Source organism: Cynocephalus volans, chromosome 2, assembly GCF_027409185.1.
Source record: "Cynocephalus volans isolate mCynVol1 chromosome 2, mCynVol1.pri, whole genome shotgun sequence".
Taxonomy (NCBI): Eukaryota; Metazoa; Chordata; class Mammalia; order Dermoptera; family Cynocephalidae; genus Cynocephalus; species Cynocephalus volans.
The window spans coordinates 188,400,137-188,410,764 of record NC_084461.1 but is presented as its reverse complement, the minus strand read 5'-3'; the positions used below and the strand labels follow the sequence as shown (position 1 = coordinate 188,410,764).

Genomic DNA, 10,628 nt, shown 5'->3' with positions numbered 1-10,628 from the left:
ATTTTTTGAAGAGCTTCCATACTGTTTTCTAAAATAGCTGTATCAACGTACATTCCCCCCAGCAGTGCACACAGGTTTTCTTTCCCCCACACCCTCCCCAACACTTGTAATCGCTTGTCTTTTTAATAATGGCCATCTTGACAGGTGTGAGGTGCTGTCTCATTGTGGTTTTGATTTGCATTTCCCTGATGATTAGTGATGTTGAGCACCTTCCCATGTACCAGCTGGCATTTGTATGTCTTCTTTGGAAAAATGGTCCATTGCCTATTTTTTAATCAGGTGGGGTTTTTGTTGGTGGTGGTTTTTTTTGCTATTGAGTTGTGTGGTTTCTTACATATTTTGGATATTAACCCCTTATCAGATATATGGTTTGCAAATATTTTCTCTCATTTCATTGGTTGCCTTTTGATTTTGTTGATGGTTTCCTTTGCTGTGCAGAAAGAAGTTTTTTAATTTGATGTGGTCCCGCTTGTTTGTTTTTGTTTGTTTGTTTGTTTGTTTGTTTTTTGCTTTTGTTGCATGTGCTTTTGATGTCATATCCAAGAAATCATTGCCAACACCCATGCTGAGGAGCTTTTTTCTATATTTTCTTCTAGGAGTTTTGCAGTTTCAGATCTGACATTTAAGTCTTTAATTCATTTCAAGTTGATTTTTGTATATGGTGTAAGACAAAGGTTCAGTTTCATTCTTTTGCACGTGGATATGTAGTTTTCCCAACACCATTTATTGAAGAGACTGTCCTTTCCCCATTGTATATTCTTGGCACGCTTGTCAAGGATTGGTTGACCTTATATTATTTATTATTATTAATATAATGCCCAGAGACCACAACCCACTACATTTAGTATGAACAGCAGTTGAAATAGCTAACATTTTTTTTTAATTTAAAAAAGAAAGAAAAAAATTAAAAATAAAAATAAAGGAAATTTTAAAAAGTGAAATAGCTAACATTTGTTAAGCACATATAAGGGCACTCCAAAAAGTCTGTGGAAAAATAGAATTAAAAGGCAGTACAAATTTAATTCTTCCCATATGGTATCTTATTTAATCCTCCCAATGACCCCATGAAGTGGGTATTATTGTTTTCCTCATTCTCTAGATGACAAAATTGAACTCAGATTTTCTTAAAGTCACACAGTTAATATTATAATGAGATGGGATTAGAGCTTCAAGTGGGTTGGATAGTGCCCCCCAAATTCATGACTACCTGCAACCTCAAAATGTAACCTTGTTTGTAATACGGGTCTTTGAGACTGTGATTAAGGTAAGGGTGGAGATGAGACGATACTGGACAAGGGTGGGTCCCAAATGCAGTGAGAGTGTCCTCATAAGAGACAGGAAAGGAGAAGACATCGAGACAGAGAAGAAGGACACGTGAAAATGGAAGCAGACCTTCGAGTGGGGCATCTACAAGCCAAGGTGTCTCAAGAATTGCCAGTGACCACCAGGAGCTATGAAAGAGGTGTCAACCTAAACCAGTCCTGCCAGCACCTTGATTTTGGACTTCTGGCCTCCAGAACTCTGAGACAATAAATTTCTGTTATTTTAAGCCACCCCTTAGTGATAATTTGTTACAGCAGCCGTAGAAAACTAGCCCAAAGCTCCAGAGGCTGTGTTCTGAACAAAGAAGCTACACTCCGCTTGAATCTGCCTCCCTCTCAAAACTTACCCAGCCCTGCTCCAACCCCCTGAGACACTGTACTCTGACCTGCTGGGTAAGATGTAACACGCTTGTCGAAAAATGACTCCAGACTCAGAAGTGATTTGCTATGTGAGACTATGTGGGATAATGCTTTGGACATAAGATTTTTGAATCCTATAGGATTATATGACTCCCAACAACTACAGTTAGATTAGTTGAGTCAGACAGATATAGGTTTAAATCCCAGCACTGCCACCATGTTTGATATTGAGGTTTGACTCAATAAATAAAAATAGTTTAAAGAAGAAAGAAACTTATTTCTCTCTGACGTAAAAGTTTAGGTTGGTCCTGGTTATGGTGGTCAACAGCGTCAGGGATCGAGGCTCTTCCTGCCAATTGCATCTCCATTCGGGGCCCCACCTCATGGTTCAAGACGGTGGTGTGCATGTTCCAGACAGCAGGATAAAAGAAGGGGCAAAGAAGCAACCACAAAGAAACAGCCAACTCTCAGAGTGAGTTCTTCAGAACCACGGTGGGACCCTTCCCCTCACATCTCCTAGCCATGAAGAAGTCCCATCGCCATGCAATCCACAAAGTAGGCTGCTAAAAATTGGGCTTCTTTTACTTTAGAAGAGGGAAAGAATGGATGTTGGGGATATATGGCAGACTTTGCCACAGTTCTCCAGGCCTCAGTGATCTCTTCTGTGAATTGGGGGTAACATAAGGTTGTTGTGAGAATTAATTGAGTCAATGGGTCTAAAGAGCTTAGTAAGTGGGCAATAAACATTAGCAATTATTACGACGATTAGTAAAACATCTTGGTAGCTATTATCAGGAAGAAAAAGCAGTCACTGTTTTCTGTGCCAAGTAGGGGTGTGCCCAGGTTCAGTCAGGCTCACTGATGATAGGGAGCTACTCAGAGAGAATATTCAGGACCTGCTTTAATGCCCAGAGAGCAGTCAAAGGTAAATTAGTGTCTTTCTTTGCCTTCAGAAATCTAGCCAAAGTCCCCAAGAACAATTTGTACTCCTAAAGAAGCCAAAGGTGGCCCTTGAATTAACTGTACAGTCCATTCGCATCTCAAACCTGCTCTCAGAGGCAGCAGGGCCTGGCCTCCCTTGGGGGTGAGGGATGATGAGTGGTGGTTGTCAACTGAGGGGACCCTAGGGCAGGACTGGAATCTTCAGCCTTTACAGGGGGGGTTGATGCTTGAGTTCTGAACTTGGACAGGAAATCCCCTTCTTAGGAGAAGACCTAGTTTTTCCTAGGGAGAAAAAACGTTATTATCTTTTCTGATTTAGAGATTAATAATTTGTCTTGGATCCCAACAAACTAGCATGTACCCAGCAGGCCCCAGGAGCACCCTGGAATTCCCCTAAGGACTTCTCATGATTTAGTGTGCACCAGGGCCTTGCTAAAAATGCAGATGTCATAGTGAGTTGCTCAGAAAGTAGGCTGTACCCTCTATTTCCTTTACTTCTTACGGTTCTAGAATTACCTCTGTTGGCATTTCAGATTAGCTCCTTTTAGACTTTAAAAAACTATCTATTTTTCACATTTGCCTACATCTGCATTAAGATAGTGGGAAGGATAGACAAGACATTCAAAACAGATGATACCTGGGGTGGGAGATGAGTAACTGGGAGACAGAGAATCCAGGGAATCCAGAACACCTTTTCATACATTTGGGGGGGGGGGTGGAGCCACATGAATGTATTTCCCACTCAAAAAAATACACTGGTTTTTGTTTTAATGGGGAAATGGTATGTAGAGAATACATACTTAACCCTCTGGCTATATGTTTTGCATGGATATAGGTAGCCTGGGGGCTGGCCAGTTAGCTCAGTTGGTTAGAGCGTGGGGTTGTAACACCAAAGTCAGGGGTTCGGATCCCTGTACTGGTCAACTGCCAAAAAACCCTCAAACAAACAAAAACCATATAAAGGCAGTCTGGCTAGCAAAGGTACATCTGGGCTCAAATACCAGCTGTGCCACTAACAAGCTAAATGAGCCTTAGTTTACTCATCGGTCAAATGGCATGAGAGGGAGAAGAGACATTCCCAATGGTGGAATTGTTGGACCGCACTTCTAAAAACGTGTTTGGCAAAAAGTCTCTCCCTCAAGGGAAATCCTTATGCATGTTTTCAGTTCATTTATAGCATAGGTCCTACCATCTTTGTTCAGGACCCCAAGGCAACCTTCAATAAAAAGATAAAAGAAAGATGAGCAAGAACGAAAAAACAGGTCAGACATCTCCTGGCAGCCAAGACAAAAAGGGAAACAGGATGAATCACATGGTTTCTATTGAATGCCCAATGCTTTCCCCATCCAAGCAGAGTTGTTTTTTACCTCTTCTGGGTTCCCACTCAGCATCTGGTATATTGTACCTTTATTATCATGCTTATCGGATAGTATAAGAACCATTCTCCTATCTTCCCTATTTGACTGTGATTCTTTGATGGCTCCTTAATTCTTCTTTGTAGCTTCAATCATTCATTCATTCATTCAACAAATATTTAAAATCCTCCTAGTAAATGCTAGCAACTAAGTGCCAGCCTCACTGGCTGGGCCCCCCATGTGGGGATGTGAGACTGGAGCTGAGGCTGGTGGCAGAAGGGACAGGACGAGGCAGATTGGGAGGCTGCAGCAGGGATTTGAGTCTTCATCCCAGCAAAAGGGAGAAGCAAGTGGGAGACGTGATACCATTTGGAAAGACGGTGCTGGCTGCAGTGTGGAGAATGGATTAAAGGGAAGCAAGAGTTACTGAGAGTAGACTCCCTAGAAATGATGGCAGTGACACCAACAAATCCCCAAAGGAGTTTTACCTGGCCATCCAGGCATTCCAGAGAATTCCAGAGCATCCCAGGAAGAGGCACTACCGTGTGTCTAAAATCCTCATATACTACTCCTTCTGCTCCCCTCCCAGTCACTCGCTCGCCCCCTTTCTCTACTTTGCTTTTTTTTCAAGCCATTATTTTTCTCTGCTGTTATATATTCATTTGTTTGTTGTTTACTTACTTGCTGTCTGTCACTCCCTCTGGCATATGAGCTTCATGAGTGCAGGGACCTTGTCTACTGTTTTCCTTCCTACAGCATAGCCCTGCATCCTGCACAGTGACAGGCACACAGTAGGTGCTCAATAAAGGTACTGAGTGCATGTGTGAGTCCGTGAGAACCTGGGATATTAGGACAGGTTATATCTGTGAGCTGGACCCAGCCTGGCCCTCCCAGAGATGTTGGCATTAACAAGAGCTCTTGTCTCAATACCGAAATATAAGGACTCAGAATTTTTTTTTTTTTTTTTTGGTGGCTGACTGGAACAGGGATCTGAACTCTTCACTTTGGTGTTACAACACCATGCTCTAACCAAATGAGCTAACTAGCCAGCCCCCAAGGACTGGGAATTCTTAAGGGCAGACAGAGTTAACCTCCTTCTGAAAGTGTCTGAAGACCAGGCAGAGTCGGGGAGAAGTCTCTATTTGGCAGAAGAGGACAAAGAACTAAAATGACTCAGCAGAGACCAGCTCAGAAGCACCAGGTGAAACCCAGGCAGCAGAGGGAGGAGTGAATTCACCAAATGTGCTGTTTTCTCAGCCATACGCATCCATGGATTGTCCAATACATAATGAGAAGATGATGATGATGATAAAAATAATGAACATTAATGTAATGCAGACTATTTACCAGATGCTGTTCTGAGCACTTTCATACATTAACTCATTTAACCCTCCCAACAATCCCATGAAGTAAGTAATGTCCTTATTTTATAGGAGGGAAAGTTGAGGCACAGAAAGGTTAGGCAACTTGCCAAGGTGCCAGGGCTGAAAAGTGGCTGAGCAGGTATTGGAGCAGGTGATCCTGAGTATGTGTCAGAGAAAAACACCTCACCATCATCCTGCCACCCAGCCAAAAGTGCCCCAAAGTTTCCTGGTCCCAAGACCAGGTCCAGGCTGACCCATCACACCCACCTGTTTCATAAATTCCCATTCAGACCACACATTTGCCTTCATACCTCAGAAGAAGGGTAGTGGCTACAACCTGAGCCCCAAAGTCTGACTGTCTCTGCAGATGTGTAACCCTGAGCAAGTTGCCTGAGCTCTCTCTACCTCAGGTTCTTCATCTGTAAAATGAGATGATAATTGTACCTACTTCATCTACAGGATTGTTAGAAGGAGTTGATGTATGCAAGGGGCTTAGCACAACCCTAGCTCATAGTAAGCACTCAATAAAAATAGCTATCAGAAGACCGGCCTGTGGCTCACTTGGCAGAGTGTGGTGCTGATAACACCAAGGCCACGGGTTTGGATCACTATATAGGGATGGTTGGTTAGCTCAGTTGGGAGAGCGTGGTGCTGACAACGCCAAGTCAAGGGTTAAGATTCCCTTACTGGTCATCTTTAAAAAAAATAGCTATAGTATGAGGGTGGCTTTGCACATGCTGTTCCCTCTCCCTAGAATGCCTTTCCCCCTCTCTGCCTGCCTTTATCCTGCTCATATTTCCGGGATTAGGTCGAAAACACTTCCTCTGGGAAGTCTTCCCTGCCTCCTTCCTCTCCCTCCTAGAGAAATTAGTGAAATGGGAGAGTTTAGTGAAGAGACTATTGGGAAAGGTGTTGGCAGGTCATGGGACAGCTGCAAGGAACAGTGCGATAACCTGGGGTCAGCAACAGCAGGGAGCCCTTACCTCCCAGCCCTAAGGCAGATAGCGAAGGGGAGGCTACCAGAACCTGGACAGAGCAGCTGTCCCGGCTGGGAGAGAGGCCTGATTGAAACTGTGGCCTTCAGTAGAAGAACTCATGGTGTCCCCACCAAAAGGAGTTGGGAAAATGAACCCCATGACCTTCCTCTCCTGCCACCTTCCATCTCCCTCCTGGCTCCCCACTGGCCAAAACCACACAGAAGCAGAGAACAAAGGAACCTACTGGGGCATCCACATGGTCAGCCTCTGGAGGGGACTGGAGAGGCCACCAGAAGACACCCAGCATTGCCCCTGACTGCTGCTGATGGTGAGGTCTAGGGGCCACTAACGGATCTGGGACTCACACCCAACACTGACAGATCACAGCTTCATTTACATCAGTGGCTGGATCAAAGGGCATGCTCCTCAGCCTCAGATTTTGTGCTCCTTCCAGAGCTTTCCTGACCTTTTTTGCATCGTTCCCTGGTGAGAGGTGGGGCTGTAATGGTTAAGCAAACACAGGCTCTGTAGTCAGACAGGCTTAGATTCAAATCCCAGCTCAGCCACTTCCTAAGCAATGAGGGACAGGTGACATCACCTTCCTGAGCCTCAGTTGCCTCATCTGCAAAATGGAGCTAATGATGTTTCACGCCACACAGAACGGTGGGAGTCCTGGGCGAGGAGATGGGCCCAGAGCACCCAGTACGTGGCCGGCTCTTGCACACGGGGAGGACACAGTGGATGTCTTCTCGTGGCACTCCACCATCTTGACCCCTCTGTCCCTTCTACTTCCCGCCAGCCCACCTCCCACCCCAAACCAGCAGTTTGCTCCTCGACCTTGCCAGAACCCTCCCGCCTTCCAGAGGATCAGAGTCAGAGAAATTCACAGCCCAGCAGGATCCCTTAAGACTCAGCCAGCTTAGCAACCCAGGCAATTAAAGAAATCTCTCGGATTTGAGTTCCGAGCAAATCGGCTCTTTTTTAAAAAAAAAGTTCCCCAACTTGAAACCCCTCTGAGAAACTAAATCTGGTGCCTCACAAAGTTATTTTTTAAAAAGTCCTCTGGGCATCGGATTATTGAAAAGTAAGAGTTGTTTGTGTGCCTTAGGGCTGCTCAGTCCTCTCAAAGATTTCAAGTTAAACGGTGATGTTGAAAACACAGGTTCCCCAGAGAAATGGGAACCGAGGGGCATCCTACTAACAACTGGTCTAGACTCCTCAGGTCAAGGTCATGAACGACCAAAGCAACAAAACAAAACAAAAAGGCTGAGGAAATCCTTCCGATTAAAAGAGACCCCCCCAAAAAATACCTAAAAGCATTATGTAGTCATTTTTAAAAAGGGGGGAGAGGGAAAATCAGGGAAATTTACTATGTGTTGTGGATTAGATAAAAGTATCATATTGATGCTACATATTCTGAATTTGACATTATGTTGTGATTAGATAAGAATTTCCTTGTCATTAGGAGGTAAGTTTAGGTAAAGAGGCATCATGTTTGTAATTTCTCAAATGATTTAGAAAAAAATAAAATGCATAATTACATATGGAAGGAGAGAAATGATAGAGCAAATATAGCAAAAATCATGGTGTATGTGAATCCTTTGAGCTATTCTTGCAACCTTTCTGTAAGAGTGAAATTATTTCTGAGAAAAGTTTTTTTTTTTTTTTAATGCAGATCCATGGGTCACAGCCCCCTGGAAAGCCCAACTCATTGGACTTCAGGGGCATCCCAGGAATCTGCATTTTTAGAAAGCTGAGCAGGGGATTCTGGCACACAGGAAGCCTGACTGTTATTCCAGCTCCACAGAAACCTTCTTTCCCAGAGGGCAGCCACACAGTCCCTGTGGTTTTTACCCTCCTTTCCCTGCTGTTCCAGGCAACAGTCAAGGAGCCGCTATGGAGGGTTTTACAAACCAACAGCATAAGAGGTTGATCCAGATTTTTGCCAAGGGCAGAGCTTGCTCCGAGCCTCTACCCCACTCATAATTATATGACTTAAGATACAATTTGCTAAAGACAATCTGCTGGGGGAGGCAGATAGAAAGAAACTGAGGATAAAGAAGGAGGCAGCTAAGACAGGATAAAGAGAGACTCCAGAGGACCAGAGGGCTCCTGTCTGTGTATTTCATCAGGGGTAATAATGACTTGATTTTAATCCTCTTTAGTCATTTTCATTTGGGGGCATAGGCAGCAGCTGCCATTTCTTAATGCAGGGGAGGCACCCACAGCTCTGCTTGGTGTTGGTGTTCAAATATGCCATGGGGCTGTCTCATTGAGACAGGGCTGCTTCTCACAAATGAAGCCTCAGAAAAAGTGACTACACCCCACAAGGCAATTAGGAGAAAAACAAGTCAGGCAGAAGCAGACAGCCAGGGGCTTGCAATCCACTTGGACCAGGACAACAATAAGGAAGACATTTGCATCACAATCTAGTACACACACACACTCATGCAAGCACACACACACACATGCATACTGAGATGGACATGAAATGCTCCATTCCCTTTCAAGGAGGGCCCTGTTGCCCTAGCTACTGGGAGAGCTGTCCTCAGAGAGCCTCCCGCTGTCAGCCCCTTGGGTGAGCCCCTGCTTCACCTGCAAAGGGCCACCTTGCAGAGAATGACACCACTTTCCTGGGATGGCTCATGTCCAGTGGTCGATTGAGGGGCTATACAAAAGCCTGGTCATTTGGCCCAACCGCAGACAATTCCAAAGAACCATTTTAACTTCCAGATTGTGTGTAGGGTTGGTTACGGTGGTTGTTGGGCCTACATCCCAGATCGACATCTTTTCCATCCACTCCTGATTCCTCCCCCTTCCTTGCCCAGGAGCTGATCTCAAAGGCACTCCCTCATACTTCTCCTGGATGCTAAATTCTGTCTCAAGAGTCTGCGTCCTGGAGAACCTAACCTGGGACACACATAATTAAAACAAGACTTTTGCAAAACAATATTTACCCTTTCTACATGTCATGTATTCTCATATTATTTATACTATTTCATTTTTTTAATGTTGGTTATGACCCACTAAATTGATTTTATGGCTCACTCATCCATGGGTTTGAAACATAGCCTGAGCTATGCCAATGAAGCATGAAGGATGGTTTCATGCTTTGGGCTGTCTTTGGCTGCAAGTAAAGGAATGCCTGACTAAACACAGATTAAATAATAGGGGTTCATTTTTTGCGTAAAAACAGATCTGACAATAGGCAGTTTCAGAGTTAGTTCATGACACAACAACTTTATCAAAGACCCAGGTTCTTTCCATATTTCCTCTCTGACATCACAAAATGGCTGCCACAGTCACTGCCAGGCATTATGTCCTCATACAACCACCTCCAAAGCAAGCAAGGGCAAAGAGCATCTCTTCACACATTTCTTTTAATTCAGAAGAAAAAACTTTTGCAGAAGCCTCAGGCGCATACTTCCCCTTATGTGGAGTATGCATAAAGCAAATGTACTTCACAGGGCCTGGTTTTCCAAAGCCTTGAGGTTTCAAATATTGACCTTGCAAAGGACAGGAAATTTTCCCCAGGCTATATAGTCTCTGTTGTATGATAAAGAATGGTAACACAGCAAGGTTGCTGGCTCAAAGACAGAGGGGTTACTGATTGATATGTAAAGATACTGCAAAATTGCTGTAAGAAGAGAATGTTTGCTAAAATCAAGTTTTTGTTAGTGGATCGACTTAATTGCATTATAGAATGTCACCTTGCCTGTCTTCTTGAATGTTACCAGCTTCTATTGTTAAACTTGTTAAGCTATACTTAGCAAAAACCCCACCTATGTTCTCTTCCTGTAACTTTCTGGTCTGAAGAATAAATGCAGGAAGAGAACCCCAATTTGTGGTTAATTTCCCAAATGGAAGGAATGCCTCTATCTTGAGGGTTCTGGGAGATTAACCCCTTTTGGGGGCTTCTCACTGCTCAAAAGAGATGTGCTTTGAGTAATCTTTGGCAGTTCCATCACCCAGTGGAAAAGGGGTGACAAACCCATCGGAGGCAAAGCAACACCCTTATGTCTCATTGGCTAGAAGTGGATCATTGTTCATGTCTAAATTAATCTCTGCCATTCAGTACCTGAGGTTCCATTAGCAAAAACAAACAGGTAAATAAATGTTAATAAGGTCTGCCATAGTCCATGTCAGATATTCCATTCAGCTCTTATGTCCTTCTAGGGTCCCATCTTAAAGACCCAGAGGTGCTGGCAGAGTCACTGATTGAAGGCAGATTTTCAGCAATCATACCACTTCTCAGCATCCCAGACCCAAGACACACATCACTAGTTGATTACAGCAAGCTTCCCACTG

General features: G+C 44.1%; 1 non-coding gene across 1 annotated transcript; it reads left to right on the top strand.

The window, feature by feature from the left end:
* The first annotated feature begins 5,963 nt into the window (after nt 1-5,963).
* On the top strand, nt 5,964-6,036 carry TRNAV-GAC (transfer RNA valine (anticodon GAC)). The gene has a single exon. It is a non-coding gene; the product is annotated as a tRNA-Val (tRNA).
* The last annotated feature ends 4,592 nt before the right edge of the window (nt 6,037-10,628 follow it).